Source organism: Cricetulus griseus, chromosome 4 (assembly GCF_003668045.3).
Source record: "Cricetulus griseus strain 17A/GY chromosome 4, alternate assembly CriGri-PICRH-1.0, whole genome shotgun sequence".
Classification (NCBI taxonomy): Eukaryota; Metazoa; Chordata; class Mammalia; order Rodentia; family Cricetidae; genus Cricetulus; species Cricetulus griseus.
The window spans coordinates 153,238,231-153,261,675 of NC_048597.1; the positions used below are offsets into that span (position 1 = coordinate 153,238,231).

The 23,445-nt window shown below is 40.8% G+C and overlaps 2 long non-coding RNA genes and 1 other non-coding gene across 11 annotated transcripts in view; 2 read left to right on the plus strand and 1 right to left on the minus strand.

The window, feature by feature from the left end:
* LOC103164390 overlaps positions 1-19,620 on the plus strand; it is a 136,640-nt gene extending 117,020 nt beyond the window's left edge. For 5 of the 9 annotated variants that reach the window (XR_004769593.1, XR_004769592.1, XR_004769591.1 and 2 more), the window contains one exon: positions 14,795-19,620. This is a non-coding gene — a long non-coding RNA (uncharacterized LOC103164390). Of the gene's footprint in view, positions 1-6,592; positions 8,600-12,742 lie in introns of those variants that run through there. The other 4 variants (XR_003484689.2, XR_003484690.2, XR_003484691.2 and 1 more) reach the window with 4 other exon arrangements.
* Positions 1,453-6,561, minus strand: LOC118237853. The gene is made up of 4 exons (XR_004769594.1): positions 6,455-6,561; positions 3,445-3,579; positions 1,973-2,043; positions 1,453-1,688 (listed from the first exon to the last, which is right to left on the minus strand). It is a non-coding gene; the product is annotated as an uncharacterized LOC118237853 (long non-coding RNA).
* Positions 9,116-9,178, plus strand: Mir125b-2 (microRNA mir-125b-2). Its single transcript, NR_162746.1, has one exon. It is a non-coding gene; the product is annotated as a microRNA mir-125b-2 (primary transcript).
* Positions 19,621-23,445: the final 3,825 nt, after the last annotated feature.

A 23,445-nucleotide genomic window follows, 5' to 3' on the forward strand; every position in this document is an offset into this window, starting at 1 on the left:
TCAACTCAGTCTCATTGCATAAGGAAAGCGGCTCTGCTGACCATGCAGTATGCAAATATCTTTCTATTCTTCATCTTTCTGTGAAGAGCAGCCAATTCCTGGGGGACTCCCGCTAGAAGAATTTGCACAATCTATATCATGAGTGCATTTGGGATAGAATGACTGTAGCGTCCCACTCAGCTCTCACTTGAGGAACCTTGCCAGCAGCCCAAAGGATACAACTTTACAAACTGTGTTCTGGATTGATAGCATGAAAATTTTCCCAGTCAGTGAAGATAGCAGCAAGCTTGTAACTAAATTCAGTGACGTCAGAATAATCCATATGATAGAGAAGGACAGAATGAACGTCATCCTAGTCACACACCCCCACACCTCTATTCAGAGGCAGACAATGGATGACCAACAGTCTAATCCACCCCACTGCTAAGCAATACCCGTTGATCATGCTTTTTGCCCATTTTCACCCCTTCTCTTGCCTGCCACGGTGGTTTATGCATTTGACTCTGGACCTCGTCATGTCTTTTCAGAAGCCTATTAGGGACAAGATATTCCTTTCCAAAAAACAAAAATAAAAGAACCCACTGGATTCAGAGAGGAGGTGGTAATAGAGTAAGAAAGAACTCCAGGAGGAGACACATTGTCAAAGAACCAGGCAGGAGTTATGGGAAACTATACCTAAGGTGCCTTACACGTGTGTTCTCTATCAAGGTCTGCATCAGCCAGCCATACTAACCTGATAATGTCTTCACTGCTTGGATTTGCTTTTCTGGGAATTTTGGTTTTTCTCTATCACTGTGCTCTATACTGGTAGATGGGTTCAAGTGAAAAATACGTGAAACCTTTTGTTTTGTTTTAAGACCAGAATAGATTTTAGCCTGCAAAGACAGCAATTAGACGTACTTAAAATATTCTTTCCTTAGGCAAAAGAAGGAATTGTCTAATCTTTCTTCAGAGTACACATTATGAAACCCTGGAGACACTCAGGCCAGATGGCCATGAAACACTTGAAGTGCCTCACCCTTTTTCTGAAATGAGGGCATTCTAGCTGGATCGCCTACTGCAGACCCGGATTTCTGTACACACTCTTGTATGAGCCCTTTCCTTCCTCACATACAGCCCAGAATATTCCTTCACTACCACATCACCCTACACAATTTATCACTTGAAAAGACCTCCTAAGCCACAGTGCAGTGGCTTCACACAAGAAACCACATGGCCTCAGAGCTTGTAGAACGAACTATGACTGTGACTGTATATGGGACATCCGACAGTGTATATAGTCTTTAAAACTTCAGGCTGAGACTTATGATTTCTTACATGCTAGTTTTATATGGTAGCTTGCTATGTGTTTTTTTTTCCTCTAAAGGTTATTTTAAACAAGAGCTCAGTTCTTTCAAAAAACCATAGTAGGGTTGACGAGATGGCTCAGCAGTTATTGGTATCCGCTGCCAAGCTTGATGAGTTTCCTTCTTAGAACCTACAGGGTAGAATGAAAGAACTGGCCCTTTCAAGAAATTCTCTGACATCCCCCACAGTAAACAACAAAGGAAAAAAAAGTAAAGCTTCAATATAAAACATATTAACATAAAAATTTATTCAAACTTTTGGTGCACTCCTTATGCATCTAGGTGTTATGTCCTTTCCTGGGAGCACCTCGGAAACTTGTCACAGCCCCTTCCATCATGGCCCTAGAGTTCGGCGGTAAAGACAACAGGGCAGAGAAGCCATTGCTTGTCTCCCAGTTACAAAAATGAGACAGCCCAGCACAATGCCTGCCACATTCTTAAGTGCAAGACAATAATGAATTGGATAAAATCATCAAACTGAAAACACTGTGAGGATGGGGTAAAGTGCAAAATACACAGGAGAAACCAAGGGAGTGTGCAGAGACCAATCAGAAAGCTTGATTACACTAACACACAACAAAAGGCTGTAACAATGCAAAGGCAAAATTATACTTAAGCAAATGTACCTGGTTCAAATCCTGGCACTGTCCCGCACTATTGTGGCAGAGATGCTTATTCTGGATGCTATTCTCTTCATCTATAAAACATTCATGATGTCTTTAAAGGCAAGGACTTTAAGGCAAGTTCTCTGCATCTAGGATGCAGAACCCCCACCCCCATGATCACTATTAGAGGAACCATGAAAAGAAGTTGGCAACAGTGAAGCATAAGGACTTAAGTAGTAAGAGTAGGCAGGAACCAAGGAAGAAAGAGCAATTTCCAGGGTCATGACATCTTGGAGATGAATAGGGGTGCCATTCTAGTCTTAGCTCCCAAGCTGAGACAGAGGTAGAGAGGGGTAGTGGATTAAAGAAGTTAGTCTTTCTTTTCTATTCCATTCCATCTCAGAGGCTGCTGTGGCTCAGTTTCTAGCTGACCCCACCTGTCCACAGAAAGGCAAATACTTTATCAGAGTCATCCAGTGTAAGGGAACTGTGATAGAACTGCTTACTGCAGGTGCTGATTCTCTCTCTCTCCCTTTCTCACTGTGTGTGACACACACACACACACACACACACACACACACACACACACACACACAGAGAGAGAGAGAGAGAGACAGAGAGACAGAGAGAGAGACAGAGAGACAGAGAGAGACAGAGACAGAGACAGAGACAGAGACAGAGACAGAGAGAGATCTGTATGTTCTTGCCACAGGTAACTCATCAGCCTGAAAGCCTTTGCTACTGCATTCTTATAGTTAGGGCAGTTTTCTCTAAATGTAGCTCTGTCTGTATCTCTCTGTACACACACACACACACACACACACACACACACACACACACACACACACACACCTGTTCTTTGGCTGGTTCTGACTCTTTTTAGGTAAATTTTTAGGAAATGCCCTGGGCTGCTTTGGGCTGCCTGAAATTCTCTAGTCCAGGGAGAGGCAAAGGAGAAGTGCTAGCTCTGTCTTTCCTTCAGGCTCCTCCATTACATGAGGCAGAAAAAATAAAGTTAAACAAGAGTGAAAAAGGGCCAAAGAAAGGAGGTAGTGGTGTCCATACATGCAAGAAACTGCAGAAGAGTCACATTTTTGCGTTTGAAAGGATCACATTTGGGGGAAGTAGGAACCGGAGGTGTTGAAGATTAAGATTGTGGGAGACAAAACAATTGATTGGGCCTTTGAAATCTTGCCAAGAACCAAGAACCAGGACAAGTGACAGAGGGACTAGCCAGGTAGGACAATTAAAATGGAAATCTGGCTCCCTGCAGCATAGTGTGGAGCAGGGCTACAGAATCTGTTGCAGGGGGAGGTGGGGCCAAGTCTGGCACAGTCTGTGGGTTTGAAAGGAGCTGGGCGGGTTGGAGAATGCCAGTTAGCCTTTGTAGTTCTGAGCTCAGAGAGGGGGTGACAAGCACTGGGCCTCGGGTCACAAGACTGGCTTGGATGGCTTTTGGAGAAATTTCCTCTTAGCTCTTCAAATATATTTACCCCAAAGTTAGCCTCCAATCGCAGCTTCAGCCTTGAGTCCTGGGAGCATTGGCCAGCGAAGATTCAGATTTCGGCAGTGATACCTGTTGCCTGAAGGATGGGTCGACTTTCTTCCCAGTTCCCTAGAATCATTCACTGCATGGAATACAACATCTTAGCATATTTTTTAAACCCTTCCCACATACTTGCATCTCTCAGACCTCTAGGGTTGATCCCCAGGTTGATCTTTTTGAAAGAAAGTGTGGGGAACCTACTTGAAGATGTGGACTCCAGGGGTCTCTGTCTGCCCTGCCTCTGCCAGAAAACAGACTCAATGTGATGGACATTCACAGAGAAAGTAGTAAGTTTTCGTTTTTGCTGTTCTTGTTTATTTTTTTTCCAAGCTTGGTTGATCTCCATATCAGGGTCCCCAAAGAAGCATGCAGGACTCTCTCTCTGTCTCTCTCTATCATCTCTATCTCTCTCCCTCCCCCTTTCCCTCTCCTCCCCTCCTCCTCCCCCTTCTTCTTTTTCCTTCTCAGTAAAAATAAATAGTACCCTTCTCATCCTAGGAATGATTTATAAAAGCAATAAACTGCTTCTTCCTCACTGTTCCAATCTTGGGCTAAAGATATCCGAGGTTGGTCTATATGTGCCTATCCTCAACACAGAAATATTTTAAAAAACATTTGCACCAGCATACAAGATGTATACAGAAATTCTTCTTCACAATAAATACTATATAACTGATGTCATTATACTAAGTTTATCCCAGAACTTGCACAGATGTCTTCCTTGAGGGATTTCTGGATGTATTTGTGCTCCCTCAAAGGAGGACTGATAGGGAGAGTTTAGAAGGAGGGTGTGGTCCAGCTGATTCAATTCCCCTTAGACTCCTTGCCCCTCCCTCTTCCCACCTCTCAGCCCAGCTCCTCAGACCTAACCTGAGTCAACCAACAGTTCAATACTGTCAACCTCACCTTTGCAACCGGGTTAGACTGTCAGGCAGTTGCCCACTTCCCATGATCACAATTATTGTTTCTGTGGTCTCAGCATTACCATCAGACCAAGGCATAGGCTGAACAATAGCATCTACTCCCTCAGCTTCTCTCAGCCAGGGATAATGTAGCCAAAGTACCCATAACAATACTAACACTGTAGTTAGGAGCCCTCTAGTTCATCTCACCTTCTGAGAGTCTGACAGACGTTAACTAATTAATCTTCTCTACACTCTGGACATTAGAGGGACATATTCTGAACTATGATGGAAGACATGTATGTATATGCTGAGGACAGTAAAACCGTTACTTATCTGTCATGGTTCACTTGATAGAGTAACTGGTATTTTTAAAACACCCATCATAGATACAATAATTAGAGATATGCTTTTGTTAACAAAGCCACTACCCACTTCTAGCGTACCCTTGGGTACTAAATAATTACCCACTTTGTGTGGTTATCTAGCTCACTAATTACCCACAGAAATTGGGGTCAGGTGTTAACTGCTTCAAATAAGTATCCTCCAAAGACCTCACTGAGTTGTATGGAGAAAATGATGTGTTCCTTAGCCTAACTTTCATAAGTCACAGATTTGTGTATCTTTGTAAGCAGAGTGAGCACAGACAAGTATGAATTAGCTTAGTGTGTGGAAGTCATGCTAAACTGCTATCACAAATCAGAGGGGTTAGGAGAATGAAATTCTCCATCTCTCTTTCCTTTCCAGTTGGATACAGTGGCCTGTTCCTTCATATATACAAGTACACCAAGACGATCAAGGACTCTCCTCAGTGATGGTTCATCTTGGTCTAACAGGGAGGCACCCAATGAGTCAAAGATTTTTGACAGCTACACCCTTTTTGATTATTTTAGCCTCTCTCTCTCTCTCTCTCTCTCTCTTCTCTCATCACACACGCTATTAGCCAAATCTGAAAAAGATTCTGACCCAGTCACCAACTCCTGGCACATGCCTTCCTCCTTCCCAGTCATGACAATAAGGAAAAAATGTGCTAAAGATAACTCCAACATTCTGTTACTTCTCTTCTGCCTGCTTGTCCTCCTCCTCCCCCTTTCTCTTCCTTTTCCTTCTCTCCTCCTTTCCCTGCCTCCCCTTCTCCTCTCCCCCTTCTTCTGCTTCATCTCATATGTGCTTTTCCTCTCCTCCTTCTCCTTCCTTTGGCATCCAGCCGTGCTTGAAGTCTCACCATCAGAGACAAAGCACAATGAATGTCTGTGATGAGCACAAAGAAACTACCTTTTAAAACACCCACTTGCAGGGAACCTGCGTCCTTGGCTGTCTTCCCCTCCTTTCCTGCTATTTGCAGAACCCCGTATTCTATTTTAACACAGCCCTGTCTGTTGTCTCTAGGATTCTAGCCTCATTGGGAAAATTGGGTTAAGATAGCAATATACCCACTGTGTTTATAGCTAGGTAGAGACCCTAATTTTGGGGGTGGTGCCCTCTTTGAGAGGACACTGTATAGAAAGCAAGTATTTAAAATGGGTGACAACAGAAACACTGCACACTGCTCCCTTCATCTTTCGGAGATGCCTTTTTTTCCTGGTGCTTCTCCCTCCTTCCCTATCTCTCTTTCTTTCTTTTTTTTTTTTGCCATCTGAAGTATTGCTTATCATTATGGAAGAACATTAGGCTGATCAATAAAGTATGCATGTATCTGATGGGCATGGGAGGCTACAAACGCTTCAGGAATCAGGAGAATGCCTGCAGTGGAAGCCAAGGGTTAGTCTGAGCTGAGGAGACTGATAGAGTGGCTTTCCAAATCCCAGGAACCTAAGTGGCAAATTGGTGCATGCTGCAACCGGAGGCAACCAGCAAAACCCAGTCATTGAAAGGCATGAGGTTAGTATTGTGATCATTATGTGCCTGAAGAGTCTCTATGTATCTTAAATATAGACTTGAGTTGTTGCTCTTTTATGCTTTCACACAACAATTTCAAAGAAATGTTTTGGGCATTGTTGACCATCTGTCCATTTAAAAAAAATAAAGGGGGAAAAATTTCACAAGGAGCCTCACCTGCGTTCATTCACGAATGTGTGTGGATGCCAGACAATTGGCCAAATAACCACATTGCGCCCGAGGTTTCACTTCTTCACAATCTCCACCTGGATTCCCGTCCCCCCCCCCCCCCCACGCACACTTAAGAAAATGAGCTACCTGAACTGTAGGTCTAGCAAAAGAATACATGCATGCATATGTGCACACACACATGTTTGAATCTGTAGAGTACAACGTCTAGTTTCCCCAACCTGATGGTGTATTTTTGATCTCATTAGTAGTCAGGGAGCTATCTCCCTGCATCCGGTGTTGCTAGTCCGGGAGGAGACACGCTACAACACAGAGAGAGCAAGCGCGAGAGAATATTAGAAGAGGCTTGTCTTCAAGATATGGAAGGAAGTGAGAGATGACAGTGCTGCAAGCTTTGTATGCAGGAGCCTGGCAGGGCGGGGGAGAGGCAAGGGAAGCCAAGTGGGTTCTCAGAAAAGGGGGGAAGCCATCAAAGAGCTAAAGGTGATTAGAGGAGGATATCGATTCCTTACTCTGCCAGAGGTTTAAGCAGGCATGTGAGGAATCTGCCTGCACCACGGTTGGCAGAGAGAGACCCATTGCCTCCTGTAACCAGACACTGGGGCTTTCCAGGAGCCCAGGGAGAAAGCCGAGAAGAAAGGGGGCAGTGTGGTCTAGGAAAATTCAACTTGTCGCTGATTTGTGCCTGATGCTTGCTGTCCGTCAGCAGCCTCCCTTACATGCTTTTTTCCTTTCTCTCCTTTTTTTCTCCCCTTGCCTTCTTCTTCAGTGAAGCCTAGGGGAGCCAGTAAAGATTAAATGTGCTTTCTCAAAGGCAGCCACTTCATGCTGCTATGTCGAAAGGGCTATTATTATTAATAAAATGAGAGAGAGAGAGAGAGAGAGAGAGAGAGAGAGAGAGAGAGAGAGAGAGAGAGAGAGACTAGGTATGATGATGACGGACTGGCTCTTTGGAGAGGAAAAGGGAAAGGCGAAAAAAGGAGAGGCAGACGGAGAGCTGAACGGTGGACTGTACATGAGCAGAACCTACAGAGGTGAGAAAAAAAAGTTGTGTGTGGGTGTTCTAAACAGACCCTGTGCTGGGGGAAAGAGACAGGGTTTAGAGGGCTGGCTGGCATGATTCTAGTTCTTCTGGCGGGGAGGAGGCAAGCCTGGAGCTCTTCACTGTTCCTAGTTGTATATGAAAGTATATTAAAAATAGTTGGCTTTTTTCTTTTCCTTTTTTTTTTTTTTTTTAACTCGGATAGAAGGGCCCCCTCCAGTGTCTTCCTTAGGGCCGGTGCTTTGTTACTCTGTGTGCCCAGCCAGCCATCTACTTTGCTCAGGCCTGGGATAAAAGAAAGAAAGGAGGGGTGAGGGGAAAGAAATTTTTTTTAAAGAAGCATCTTCCTGGTCGGCTTCCCCTCCCTTTCGGTTCTTTTTTTTTTTTTTTTTTTTTTTTTTGAGTCTGCACAGGAAAGCTCAGCTTCTAAGCAGAGGAGGTTGGGGAAAGCGACTCTATCAGGTACAGCACTAGTGGCTGTCTGCGAAGATGGAGGGGGATTATGCCTCGGATTCCTCTGAAATATTGGCCAAAGGCTTCAAAGGATCCGCAGCGGGAGGCGAGGTGGGGGAGCATCTCCCCAGCTTGCACCCACCCCTTCCCACTTTGCGTCTACCAAATGACAGGCTGGTGCTCGCTCTGGGTGATTTTGGCCTTGGCCTCAGCCAAGCAGCTGATGGAGAGGAGGGCCGGGTTTGCAAGACTGACAGAACTCTGCATGCTAGAGAAAGAAGGAAAAAAAAAATTTTTTTTTTACAAGCAATCCTTGGGAAATTTTCTCTTTCTCTCTCGATTTATTCAATTTTAATTTTTAACCGACTGTTTTCCAAATTTGATCAGCCCCAGCCCCTCCCTCTACTCCCACCCAACTGCCTCTCCCCCCACCCCCACTCTCGGTCAAAGCATAAACCACAGAGTTACGGTCTTCTCTCGATTTTGGAGTATCGCTTCCTGCCCCCGCCTTCCCTCCCCGCCCCATTCTCTGTCCTATTGAACACCTCGCCCAGCCTAGCGCATTGCGAGCTCACATTCTCCCCCCGGGTCCGGATGGCGCTCCTGGAAGCTCTGCAGCCGGGCTCCACTTCAAATGGGTGAGTTCAAAAACCTTTCTAACCTCCGAATCCTGCTTCCCCCAAACCCTCTTAGGATTGTTGCATGTGGCACGCTTGCCCTGGGGGAAGGCAGAGGGTTATTTTCTTCTCCTTAGTCATTCGAGCAAGTTACAAATGAAAGCCTTGAAAAGATGCTTATTCCCGATCGTAGATTACGGTTTTTTTTTTGTTTTATTAACCAAATAGAAATAGACATTTCTGAGTCTATTCATATTATTTCCCAATTTAGTAAACTATTTGTCCAAAGCTTTAAAGTTTTCTTTGATATAACTGGCATTTGCATGTTCAGGTCTATGTATTGCGTATGCAGGGCTGTATGGAGTCAGAAATGATCTAAATTTTGTGAAGGGACGAGGGTTAGAAAGCCAGGATATCGCCACACTGGACCACCTGTTTGCTGCATTTTAGTCCGGAGTCTGCAACCAAAATTGACTGTCATTCTTGTTTTGCTTTGTTTTGTCTCAAGAAAGGGAAAAAAAGTGCTGCGCTCCCCTCAGTCCCTGAGACCCTAACTTGTGATGTTTACCGTTTAAATCCACGGGTTAGGCTCTTGGGAGCTGCGAGTGGTGCCTTTGCGTCGCCCGAAGGAACTTTTTGTCTTTTAAAGGGGAAAAAAAAAGGAAAGAAAGAAAGAAAAGAAAAGAAAGTTTGTCAGAAGTGATGAGAGTACACCTCTGAGGCTTCCATTGTTAGATGGGATCAGGTGACCAGAGTGTGGCAGCTCCTGGCTTCTGTTGAAGTAGGCATAGACTGTTAGCATCCTGTGTTGGCTGCTATGGACGCCTGTGTACATGGCTGACACGGAGGCTGGTGGAAACTCATCGGCAGGGTCTATTCCTTGAGAGCAACACGCAGTACTACCAGAGCGTAACACCAACAGCTCAGTACCTGGTGGTTGACCTCAGAACATCTCAGCTGAAGTCCCAGCATGCCCCATGCCTCCAACTTTTAAACTCAACAGTTAATTTCAAAATTCTGCTCAATTAAAATGGTATGAGAATATATTATATCTGCATTGTCTGCACAAGTATCGTATGTGGCTAGAGAGTGGTTTCTCTGACATAAGTATGCTAGAATCACTGGTTTGGAATAAATTAATAGGTTAAATATTCAACTCTTGTATTTAATACAAAGAAAGGAAATTAAGGGACTAAGAAAGATAACATATGTTTCTTTGCGAGATTTCTCTAAAAAAAAATTGTAGGAGGAATCCAACCTCCTTGGTTTGATACTTCTTTAAAAATATTATGCTTGATGAATTTAAAGGTGATAAGGATAGAAATGGATTTTCTAAATATTGTGGAATGAAAGAAATAACTGGATCCATTGATATTTGCATTTCTTGGGGGAAAATAAATGCCTAGATTCTCCTTTATAAACTGGAAAGATTTTTTAATCAGGATTCTAATTCAACTCGACAAAGTTATTGGTAATTCCAAACCACATTTTAAAATAATCTTCTCTTGAGGAAATTGTTAGCATTTTCTAGTTTTCAGTTTTCTGGGATTATAACTTTTCATGGAAGGGTAATTTCAGTGGTTCAGGTCTGCTTCATATTGGGAAGAAGGACGAGGCTTACCTTCCCTTTGTTGCAGAAAATTCGGGCGTACTGTTTCCTTGAAACAGTTTTTTGCTCTTCTCAGCCCAATATTTCTCTCCACTTTTGGAAAATACCTAAATCAACCCAGACTCCAAATGCTTTCACCTTTGAAAGATTTTGTAATGGTTGAAGCCTCATTGTACATACGGAGTGGAAGCTGAAGGAAACTGCTCTTGTCCTATTTTTAAGTGCTGATCTCAATTTTACCCATTTACTCCAAATTGCAGTCAAGAAAGCATTTTGCATTAAAACACTGAATTGAGAAGCGTGCAACAATTGTGCTACGTCTTTTGTTGGAACCTCTTGTACAGCTGTAATTTTACTATTACTTGGCAGCCTTTGGTAGAATGTGCTTCGAAACTTACACTTATTTAAGAGATTTTCCATTCTTGTACATATAAAATGATTAATGATTCCCCATCCCATTTCAGCTAATGTGCATGCATAGCTATGTGGAAATTATGGTGGTGCATCAGTTTAACTTATGGGTAATATATTATTACATCATACATATGAAAGACTGGCAAACATTTGGTGCTTTTTGAAGGCAAGATATGAATGCAGCTGATGTGACAGGAATGTAAGCATGGATCAATAAAGATATGATAGACGTCTTTTCTCTGATTTCAAATGATAGAGGGACACGATTCAATACAAATGTTTCAGTTTGTGCTAGGAGGCACTACTGCTTTTTCCATGTTTTCAAGTGGATTGCTCCTGCTCTCGGGCTGCTACTGTAAAGCTAGTTGCCCAGGCATTCAGTAGTGCGTGTGACACACAGATTTTTGTATTTCAGCAGGCAACTGCTTCAGTGCAAGGGCAGGTTTCTCAACAGCCCCTCTTCCTCATGGAGCCCATCAGTGCAGTTCAGTGAAATGAATAACATAATTGGTGGTTGGTTCAATCACTACCAGTCTAGACTAGCCCAGACGCATCAATTAGAGGGGACTGTCTTTTAAAGGGAGAGTGTAACCGAAACAAGCAGGCTATTATTGATACTGATCTTTAAAAGCACAAATCCAGCCTGGCAGATAAAAAAAAATAAGGCGGAGAGCTGCAGTGGGGGTGCACTAGGGGAAGAAAAGAGAGGAGGGAACTGGAGCTCTGGCCCAGAAGGACAGGAAGCTGGAGAGAAAGGGGGGGATAATGAGTGGAATGCAGTCCTGTACCTCCTTGGAGCACAGTTACAATTGGGTTCACAGGGCGCAGTGGCTCACCGTATTTTCAACTAGCTTACACACACAAACACACACACACACACACTCCTTCACTAACATATCCACCTTCTTTTCCTTCTTTTAAAAGGTTCTTCTTTTTGGCTGGCTCAAAACCATTGCAGCTGAAATCCAACAGCCTTTAAAAGCCTCACTGATAACAGGAGGAACCAGCTGAAACTCCTTTTGCAATATTTACCCCAGAGAAAAATATAGAAAATGCTTAATTTTCAAATCTCTAATGATTTTTGCTTTGTTTTAAGGAAACATGCTAGAGAGGAGTACTCATTTTAAAATCTGGCACCTGGAACCAATTTTATGGGCAAAACACCATTTTAGAAAAAGTTTACAGTTTTCCATTGAATACAGTAAAGTAAGAAGAATGTAACAGAAGGCTTTAGTGATTTGGTAGTTTTTTTTTTCTCTCTCTCTCTTCTTTTATGGGGGAGAAAAACAGATGATTTAGAAAGTGTTAGGAACATATCAAGCCCCAGGGAAAGAAAACGTTTGATTGGTATTAATTAAAACACTGCTAATATATTCTAATAAAATCAGATTTAACATTCTAAACTAATCCGCCTAGCATGTCAAAGGCAAAGAAAAGTATTATCTGTCTTATTTGCATCTGGGCAACTTGAATGCTTTTGCTCATTCGGCAGAATTAATTTCTTCCACCATTCTATTAAATCTCCTCACAGATTTAGTCAAACTTATTCTTTCAAACTAGAAGGGAGCAGGGTGGTTAAACCTCGGAAGGTATTTGGAAGACTAGTGACTGTATTTTGGGCCCGTTTTCTGGCTGCACATAGTATTTTCTCCTTACTCGATATAATGGGTTGTGGAGAACAGCGGGGATTGCAGAATGATAAATGGCTCAGGGAATTTTTTCCCCTTTTTCTTCTACCTGCTGCCTTATTTAAAAAATTAAGTTGCCAAATTATATGAACAGCATTGATTCTGTGCTGTCAGCCTGACCATCAACATCTAATTTTTGTTTTCTAATTCAGAACCCATGTTATCACAGATTCCTAATGGAAAAATAAATAAATAAATAAATAAATAAATAAATAAATAAATAAATAAATGGTCCTTAGACCAGAAACCCATCATCTTTTCTCAGCTGTTTTTTTTAACCTTTAGTCCTAAGGGCAAGTGAGAAAAGGAATGTAAAATTGTATTCGCCAAGAGCTGAGTTCTTTGTTCTATTTTTAAGTCAAATATTTCTCTGGAAGAATTCCATATTTTTATGGAGCATGGCGTTTCAGCTCTTTATTGCTAAGCTCTCCCAACTGATAATATTGTCCTCAGATGGTATTATAGCCAAAATGTTTCGCCTGTCATCAGTCTCCTGAAACTATGATAGCCCATGCAAATATGAGCCTAACACAAAAAGATGAATGGGCCGGAAGTGCTGAGAACCATATGGGTGTGTTTCCACAAGGAGGGAGTCTCCAGGCTGAGGAGAGGTGGACTGACTACAGTCTGCACCAGGGAGGTGGCTGCCCACTTCTTCCTCCATTGCCTTTTCAAGTCTTCAAGGTAAAAGAGCAATCGCAGTTTGGTTTCACTTGTATTGTTCTATAATCCAGGCAATAAATGCTAATTAGTAATGCTCAAGGATCCGACCATTCAGAGTAATTATCATAATTTACTTCTTCCTCGTTAAAGACATTCCTTGCTGATTTAAAAAAAAAAAAAAAAAAAAAGTCGTCCCTTCCCCATGGTATTACAGTGAGTATTCACTGGAAAGATGTTCAAGGTGCACTCACAGCTTCGTGGCTGCATTTGAGGTCACCAACATGTGCCCTGGCTTATTCGGAATGGAACTTCCACTTTGATTTCTAAGATGGAATTCATATAAATGCATCAATGTCTGCACATCACCGGGAATGTATGATTTTATTTTGCAAACCCCGAGGCTCCTCCTTCAGAGCCCACCCCTTTTTCTAAAACCACTTATGAGCAGAACAAAGGAAAGTACTAACTATAGAGGCATCATTAGATGTGAACAGTCACTGCACAGTAAAGTGTGTGCTATGACAACATATTTCATTGCACAAAAGTGCAGATAATTAAATAATTCAACAGCAAACCCGACTAATTAGCAGAAAGATCTTTAAAGGGGAATCAAGAAAATGGATCCAATCAACTCGAAGAATATGTTTTATTCTCCGAGACCGAAAATATATTTTAGTTGTTTGGGGATTGATTCATGTAGGGTGTGAGGACAAAAGCCAATTCCTCAACGCAAAGCTTGGATCTTCTTTAGACACACAAACTGAACGTCTGTCTTAAATGATCTGAATTTAATGTAAGAGTTTCCCTTTGCAGTCAAAGGCATAACATGCCACTCAGATGTATGTCTCTTTTATCTATAGATCTAATAGATGGCCAACCCTTAGCTGTTCAGTTGGCTTCCTCAGCGTGTATGTAGCCTCTCCCACATTTCCTAATGATTCATGTTGAAGTTCCTTATTGCTTGAAGCAAGTATCATGTTCACAGTACAGAAAGAATAAGTAACTGTACTCAGTGTTATCCAGGGTAACACCCCTCCCCATTTCCTTTGTCAAGGTGTTATTCTCAGTGTTCATTGTTCATTGGTCCTTTAAGCAGGAGATCTAGTTTTAACTTGAGGGCTATAAGCACATTAGAAGACTAATTCCCCTTGGATACTGTACAGAAGGAGCCACCTGCAAAATGTTGATGCTGTTATTGAAGTCTCAAGTGGAATCAGCTTTCAAAAAATTAGATATTAGATACATCCGATATAATTTGCAATCTGTAATTATCCTAATGTGCATATAGCTGGGCGTTGCTTTACATGTAGCCTACTTGAGTTTGTCGACCACCCCCACCCTTGGGCATGTTTCATCACTTGAAATTGCCCCTGAGTAGAATGCTTTTTAAGCCAGCTTATTTTTTTTAATTCCTTGTTAATTAATATAAGAATAAAAGGACTTTGCAGCCTGTGTGCTTGTGTGAGAATGAAAGTATAAAACCTAGATATTGAAAACTAATGATCTCTCGAAGGACTGTCACTGGAGACACTTGAATTCTTTGCAAAATATTTGCAATTCTTTGTGGATTTGTTCTTTATCCTGACTTTGGATAACTTGGAAGCATGGAGAACATCAGAGTAGTAAATATTACTCATAAGAAATACATTTCCTTTGTTGGAATTAGAGAAATGACATTAGGCAAAGATAATAGTTTTTAACTTAATCAAAATAATCAAGCCATTATAAATAATAAACAATTCCTTTTCTCTTTTCCCTTCCATTTTGCATGTCACATGATGAGTAAATGAAACTCTTATGCATTAACTTCAGTTCCCTTTTGGGGCCTCATTGTGATTCCAGAGACCTACTGATGGCTCCACTGGGGAGCCCCTTCCAGCAAGCTGCCCTCTGAAGATCTACCTATCAAGAAAAAAAAAAAAAAAAAGCCAGGCAGAAGCACAGTGAGTTGGCTGGCCAGCCTGGTACTTGGCTATGTGCAGTAGGTGATGAGATTGTCAAGACAAACTTGGAGAATGATTATTACTGGGCAAGGTAATCTGAGGGTCTCACTTTTTCCTTCTGCATTCAAATTACAAAAAGGATCCCAAGAGAACCTTGTGTTGAGTAAAAGACCCTATTCTACTACTCAATGCAAGTTGGTAGGTATAAAACCAAAAAGTAAAACTGGTCCATAAAATCTTAACATGTGACAAACATTCGAAACCTGCCCATTCTCCTACTGTCTGCTGCCTATTCAATCCTCAAAATTCCTTTTAATAGTGTTTATACTATATAAAAGCCATTTTTGCATGGGGTAGATGTATGTAACTCCAAAGCAATGTATAGCTTAGTTTTTATCTTCTTACATATTCTTGGACTTTCCATTATTTACTACCTATATGAATCATAAAAGTATTATATACAATGCCTTTCCTTATTACAATATCATGCTAATTTATTCACAAATGATTATTGCATGGATTCAAAAAGCTTAGTGCCCCATTCTCGATATCATTGTTTATAAAATGCAGTGCACATTCACAATATTTAAAACTAAGTCATTCTACTAGTTAGATCTGGCCTCTGGAGAACCAGCATCCTCAGTGTACTCAGTATTTAGTTCACTGATGTGTCCTGGTATATCCCATTCAGTGTGCCTAGCTCATTGATGCATTTTCATTGTATGAGTATAATGGAAAAGCTGATGTCAAAGGCTTTAGTTAAATTAAAACCACCTGCAAAGTACATCTCATTCACAACAACTCCTTCAGAGTAAGAGAGTAACATTAATGCACCTCTTCTCAAATATCCTTATCTGTGAAGTGAGTGTGTCAGACTAGGTAGGTTCCTAGTTCTTTTACAGCTCTCATAATTGTTGAAGCCATTTTACAGTATAGGGGTAATAGGAAGCCAGAACCCATGAACCCAGAGTCTGTTGGAATCATCAGTTGTCCTTCAAAGTTACACCTCTGGGTTCAGTATTTATTAATCCGTTTTGCCCTGTTGAGAAAGCACTGAAGATTGGAGTTCATATTCAGGAAGGGATGTGACTGAAAAAGCAACAGCCTAGGGACAAAATAAAAGAATATGAAAATAAAAATAAAGCTACCCAGTGGGAGAAGTAAATTCTTGATCCCAGTTATAAACCCACATCATTCAATATTGACTTGGAAAGTACCCAAACAGACACCTGCTTTTCTGTTTTAGGCCACACCCTATCCACCAGCCCTTCTGTTCTCCTGTCATTGCTTGTAGCGTGGTTTGTTTTCTCCATTGGATTGATGCCTTTAAGTTTTGTGTTTCTTGTTCTTCTTGGTTCATTTGAATTGTGGTAATGTTTCTTTCAGGGGCCTACAATGGTCAGTTGACCAAAACACACTTCCCAAATGAAACACTGACATGTTCAGAGCCTCCTGAAAATGGCCCCACCTCATTTTTCTCAAACCACCTGGAATGTAGAACCCCTTCTTTTATTAAGCCAGACTTCATTCCTCAGTCTTGACACCTTTAATATGCTTACATCTGACAAATTTTCTTCCCGTGTGCCTCAGTATTCCAGTAACTCATACACTCTTTCATTACGTTTGCCCTCTTTTCCTTTCTCCTACTTTCTCTCGTCTTCCCTCCCTTTCCCCTCCCTCCTTCCATTCATGCACCTTTCTTTCTTCTTCTTTCCCCTTCCTTTCTCTTTCTTACTACTCTGCCACCTCCCCCTTCTCTCCCTCCTTCCCTTTCTCCCACTCTCTTTTTCTTTAAGTATCATTGCCAAGTTCAAGTTAAGTATCAATGCCAGGCTCTGGAAATACCAAGATAATTAATGCTCGATCATTCCACTGCCTTCATTCACTTCTGAATTGCTAAACAGTTAAGCACCTACAGCCAACTTAGTTTATCATCATTCCTAGGACTTACTTGAATATGTCCTGTTGTCTTTTGCTATCTGCCTGTGTGTCCTGTTTCAGTGAGGGTAGATTTGAAGCATTCTTCTTGGTAGAGCTCTCTCATCCACACTGGGACAAGACCACTGCTTGACTGATCCTTGATCAAGGGGAACAATGAAAGAAAGCTACTTTTTTGTTGTTCAAGTGATGTAACATTTCTGATGTAGTTAGAAATAGCATTGTCCCTAAGGTGTCACAAATTCATCTCCATTAAACAATGTGATAACTGTCTGTGACATGTTCTATTATCTTTGTAGTTGTACTGATGTTCCTTTCAGCTGGTCCTATAGTCCCCTTCCTCAGGAATATCTCCCCAGTGAAAGAACAAAGACTACAGAGACTGCTAGACTGATGGACATTCATACCAACTGTGAAGTTGAAACAAAGCAAGTGACCACCTGAAGATACCCCAGCAGCCACCCATGTGGTGCAGTTGCAGCCAATACTAATCTTTGCAAGAACAGGAAGACCCAGATGATTAATGAGTCAAAAACTTGCTTTCTTGTGTGTATTTGTCTGTCTGTGTTCAGATTCACTTGCCTTCTATTTTTTATACTAGTATGGATATGCTTGTTAGTGTGCTTGTGTAAAGGCAACTTTGCACATGTGTGTTCATGCATGAAAAGACTGAATTTTCTGTGGAGACTAATTTTTATCAACACATAGTATTTGTTCTTGAGAAAGATCTAGAAAATGAAAAACAGTGTTGTCACAGGTGACCCACAGAGATGCTCATGCCATCATGCAGAAACACCACATCATGCCCCCAGACTCTGAGCAGCAAGCTTGCCTCTGTGACATATGGCAGCTGCTTCCAAGGGTGAAAATCAAACTGGACAAGGGTATATAAGCTACCTAAAATGTAGTGATAAACTGAGTCAGTAGACAATAGAGTAGAAATAAAATGAAAGACAATGGCTTGCCTAAGGGAGAATGTTGCCCTAAAGAGAAATATGAAATGACTCATAAAGGATGTAAAAAAAAATAGATAAATGGGAAGGTAGAAGAAAATAGAGTCTTTAAGGTGAGCATAATAGTACGCCAGGACATGGCAGAGGAAATCCACTGGGTGAGTTTTGGAGGTTGCAAATACTCAGGTCAACTTGATTCCACCCAATACTCAGCACCCCAGAAGTCACCTAAACCAAACTACAACTAAAGTTCCAGTTCTCTGTCACTGGAAAGATGAAGGTGATTGGTAGCACCTGTGCAGAACTCATGATTCTTCTGTTCATAATTGCTAGCTACCAAGTTTATTCCATGTAGAATGTATTTTGCCTAATAAATCTCATGACAACCATGAAAATTACACATTATCCATACTTCCCAGGTGATGAAACTGATTTTGATGAGGTCAAGTGCCTGGGCAAGGTGCTTTGTGCAGCTGTGAACATTCAAGATTGTGGTAACAAAGTTCATGAGCTGAAGCCTAAAGTCAGAATTTTGTGATCAGTACCAACACTTTTGTCACTTTCCCTACAGACCTTAAAGTCTTTCTTTGGAAACAAATAGCTCTTCTGCTTACTTATGGCCTCAATGGTCTACTCAAATACTTTTGTATTTTAACTACATCAGAATGATAAAATGTATTTTATGACAGCAAATTGAAAAGTTAATGGTGGCAAGCCAGCCAGTATTTTAGACATTTCCTTTTCATTTTGGTTAGACATCATGAGATTTTTTTTACTTAGTTCTGTAAGAAAACTCAAAGTTTTAAGAGCAGTGGGCCTTACGTTACCTTTTACAATATCTTTTTGATGGAAAACATAAATCTATAGTCTGAAAGCAGAGTTACTTAGAAAAATAACCAACCCAAACAAACAAAATAAAACAAACCACATATTTGGAAATATCCCAGCAAGGACTAGAAACTAGGCCCTCAGTTATCTTTCAGTAGTTTTTAAACTACTCCACCCTACCTGTGCCCTAAAGAAACATGAACTTTTATTTGATTAAAAGAGGTATTCTGTCTATGTGATTAAGGAATGCTTCACAGACTGGATCTAGTAGATCTCACCATTTCCTTCCCCTCTCTGGCACTTCATGTCAATATGAAATACAGCTATGGATTAGTGTATTTGGGTCAAGAAGTTGTCAATGATCTGTCCCCAAAGAATATAGAATAGCCACAGTTGTATGTATATTATATCTTTAATGATATCCCCAATCATGAAGTCATTGCTTCACTTGTACTGATCCAATCTCCCATTGTACATCTTATCAATGCCTTTGGGAAATGACCAACTTTTGTGAATGCTGAGAATGCTTATCCATGACTTTTTCAGTAATGCAATTCAGTATTAAGAATTACCACTAGTCATTTTGTGTTGTAATCCTTGTTTATTCACTTCCAGTCACTCTGTACTTGATTGGCATTTAACAGTGTTTAATAAAATGGCCATCTAGATAACATAGATATCCAAATTGTGATTTTTGTCTTAAAGGAGACAGTTAAGCTAGGTCTGCTAAGGGACAGACATGTAACTTTTTGAGAGATCTGGATATTTAACTTTTGTAACTTTCTACTTAGCTGTTTGACATCATATGTAGCCCCCATCATGGCACTAGCTGTCTTGTTTTTTCAAAGTGCTTGTTGGTTCTGTCTTACTCTGTTCTCACTGAGTTCATAAACAAACAGGTTTGTTGTTAACAAGTAGCCCAAGGACAGAGTGTGACTGTGTTGACATTTTATGAGACTTTCTTTTCCCTGACTCACAATAAAAGAAATGTTGCATTAACTGTGAACTTGTGTTGATTTATTGGAAAAGACAGCTATCATAGCTTGATTTCACTTGTATATGTATAAATAAAAACTAGTGTGTGGTTCATACTGACCAAATATCTAATGGGATAAAAAAATTGTTAAGTTAGAGACAATTTCCAAATGATCCCCTATCACCTTTAAATGCTATGGTTATCTACCCAAGTCAGAAGTCCAAGTTCAGTCTTTCCTTTCCACACACCACGGCAGGGTGTTCAGTGTTCGCCTTTGGCTTTCCCCCTTTTCTTCTACTCAGATAAGGGAGCTTCTTCCCATTTCCTATGCTAATTTAGTAAGAAAATGTTGTCTTTCCCCACCTGGAGTACTGCCTCATCCTGCCAGGATTCCCTGCAGAGTGTCAAGTGGAATCCAGAGAATTGTTAAAATTACAAACATCATTCTACAGGGACTAAAACTCTTTATAATTACCATTGATCTTGAGATAGCATGGCACCAAGAGAACCGGATGTTCTGGCTTCTTCCTCCAGCAGAGCTTTCTAGACTCATGAAGTCACCATCTACCTTTTCCCTCCTGGGCACATGCCATTATCTCCATCTCCTCTTATTCCCTTCATCTCCTCAGTTTTTCACACATGTAACCTTTTGTCTATACCTCTCTACCATCTCTTGCAAATTCTATCATCTGTCCTTCAAGTCTTATCCCAGTAGCCATTTCCTCTCAGAAGACTCCATCCCAAACATCACCAATGGTATGCTGGCTTCCTCACCAAGGGGCTTTCATAGCATCTGGTTAGACACTCTACCGAGTATTATGATGGCTTCCATGCCAGACTCCTCTCTCTGTCAGAGATCTAAACCTGTATTGTCCAGCATGGTAGCCATTCAGCATAGGTAGTTATTTAACTTAGGTGAATTAATATTAAATGAATTTCAGTTCATCATCTGTATCGACTACAATAGAAGTAATGAATGGTGGCCACATGTTCCCAGTGCCCACCCCCCATCAGCAGCATGGCTACACACTTCTCATTGATATGGGCTTCCTGTCCAGCCCAGTTCTAGAAGATAAGCACTCTGATTTGTTGGTTGTTTCACTCTCTATCAGTGATGATTTCAAAACTAGGATTTTTCATTTGAACTGCGAGCACAAAAACATGACTTGTATGACTATACTCTGAATTACCCCATGATTGAAATATAGCAAAACAGGACTATATACAAAGGACATTAACTCACTATAGGTAAAGATATTCAGGGCACTAGCATAAAAGTATGGTTGAGAAAGTCCGCAACAGCCATTCACAGTGTGGTGTTAGTTCTCCCAGAATATCTGCTTAATCAGTGGCTCATCTGGCTCCGTAGCAAGATGTAGTGTGATTTCTTTTCACCTGAGCCATGGTGCTATGTAGGAGATGTGTCTTTGGACATGTACAGACTGCTTGTCTTGAGGATACGTAATCACAGATGATTCCCTTCCTTTCATCCCAAGGATAGCTGAGTGGTATTACCCAATAGGTTTACCAATGACTTTGTTTTTATGTATCCACAAGCAAACAAAAGAAGAAAATTGGACTCTTACTTAGTCAGTGAGGTCGAAATGAGAATGACTCAAGTAGACAATAAATTTGATCAGTCCCAGTTTAGTGAAAGATTAGCTAGATTTTATTAAAATATTGATTATTTATAGGAAACATGCTTATCGTATGTATGGCATATACTGGCCAGGTACTTATTGGGTCTTAGGGATGCAGCAGGAAATAGGACAAATGTGGTCCTTACAACTGCAGTGAATAATATGAATGTAACTATTTTAGTTTCTTGGCAGCACCCGATACGTAAGTTCTCACTTCAGTTGTCCTTGGTAACTACTTAGGCTGTTAAAATACTGATACCCAGGTCTCTTCAAAAAATAATCTGGGAATTGAGATTTTTATTTTCCAAAGCCTGTATAAAGCTTTGAATACGCAGATAATGCTGAAAACTCTTGACCTATGGGAATATAATATTAAAATGAGCTCTGATGTCAGGCCTAGGGGGCTTAGGTGGGAGAATTACAAATGCAAGTGCTACCTGGAGTACAGTGAGTTCAGGCTCAGCTTATGAAACTAAGTGAGCCCTCATCTCAAAATAAAACATTAAGAAAGGCAAGGTATGGATGAAGCCCAATGGTAAAGTACTTGTCTAGCATGTGGTAGGCCCTAGATTCACTCTTCTGTACAATGAGTAAATAAATAAAAATTACAAAGAAAACTAAGAATCTGGTATTGGCAGTTGCTATCAAGTTAGAGCCAAAAGGAGAACATTAAAAATCATTTATTTAACATATCTTTCATTTCATTTTTATTTGTCAAATTACCTAAGAAGACAAATCAATACTTAATCACTGAGTTGACCAGATCAGCAAAATAATGACTCAGATAAGAGCCAAACTTAGTTTCTAATTTTAACAAATTATCTTTTTGCTTTAGTAAACTGCCCCAGGAAATAAAATTATCTTCAAACCAGGAAAGAACCAGTATCCACTGCCATCATAGTTTTTAAAAGCTAATCATCAAATGTGAGCATTGTAAATTCTCTTTGTTAAAACATAACCCACACATGTACATATGTGTAACACCCCCCCACACACACACACCCTCCTTCTCCCCCTCCTCTCCAGGAAGAGGAAGATTAGGAGTTCTAACAACATTCTTATAAAGATAAATGTGCCTATGTTTAACTCCACTCTGGACTAGGAAGGACATTCTGCCTTGGAATAGCAGAAATCACAGTGGGAAGAGAAAATGAAAAAGTGCATTGTGCTCTAGTGTACTTGGTTCTCACCTACCTTATTTCATGACATTCTGTTCAGTTTAACTTTTCACAGTACAGGTGAAATTTGTCAGTCTGTCTCCAAGAGAAAAGTTGGCATTAACAAATAACTACTATTTTAAAAATAGCTTCTGTGACCTGCCCACCATGCCCAACTTTCAGATTCCTCTTAGAGATGAAGAGAATCCTGGACACCTGTCCTCTAGGCCCCATTATCACAGCATGTAAGTCCACACATGGAAATGTGCCTTTCCTTTGTCTAGCCTAGTGGTTCTCAACCTTCGTAATGCTGCGACCCTTTAATACAGTACTTCGTGTTGTGGTGACCCCAGTCATAAAACTATTTTCATTGCTACTTCAAAACAGTAATTTTGCTACTGTTATGAATCATAATGTAAATATCTGTGTTTTCTGATGGTCTTAGGTGACCCTTATAAAAGGTTCGTTTGGCCCCTAAGGAGTCATGATCCACATGTTGAGAACCACTGTTCTAAAGCCATCAAAAGTCAAGTCAGTGTCCACACACTTCCCTTGATGCGTATTTTGGTGTTTGAGCATCTATAGAGTTGGGAAATTCATATTTCTGTTTCAAATTCCTCACACTGTTGTCGAATCCCATTTTCTCTTGTTCCCAATGGAGAGAAAAAACAGCTGGCTCCCATTCTTTCTAAATTCAATCTTTTCATAAAGACACCTACATCTCTACCCTCTCCTTTCTGGAATGAATAGTAATTCCCCATCAGGAAATTATCTCTTGGGGTGTGCATACTTGTGGCTGTGTCATGTGTATGCATGCTCACTGCATAACATTCTTATTTCCACCAAGCCAAGGCCCAGCATGAAAACAAGCACACCAAACATTATTTTTCATGAATGAAGTTACAGGTTAAATAATGGACACTGAATAAATAGTTAAGAATGATTGTCTTCTAATAGTCACAGGCCAAACTTTACCATATTTTCTTGTACAAGGTATTGACAAGCTGATGCTTTTGGAGAGGCAAATTAAAAATTAAATGATCAGTTTTCAATTTCCT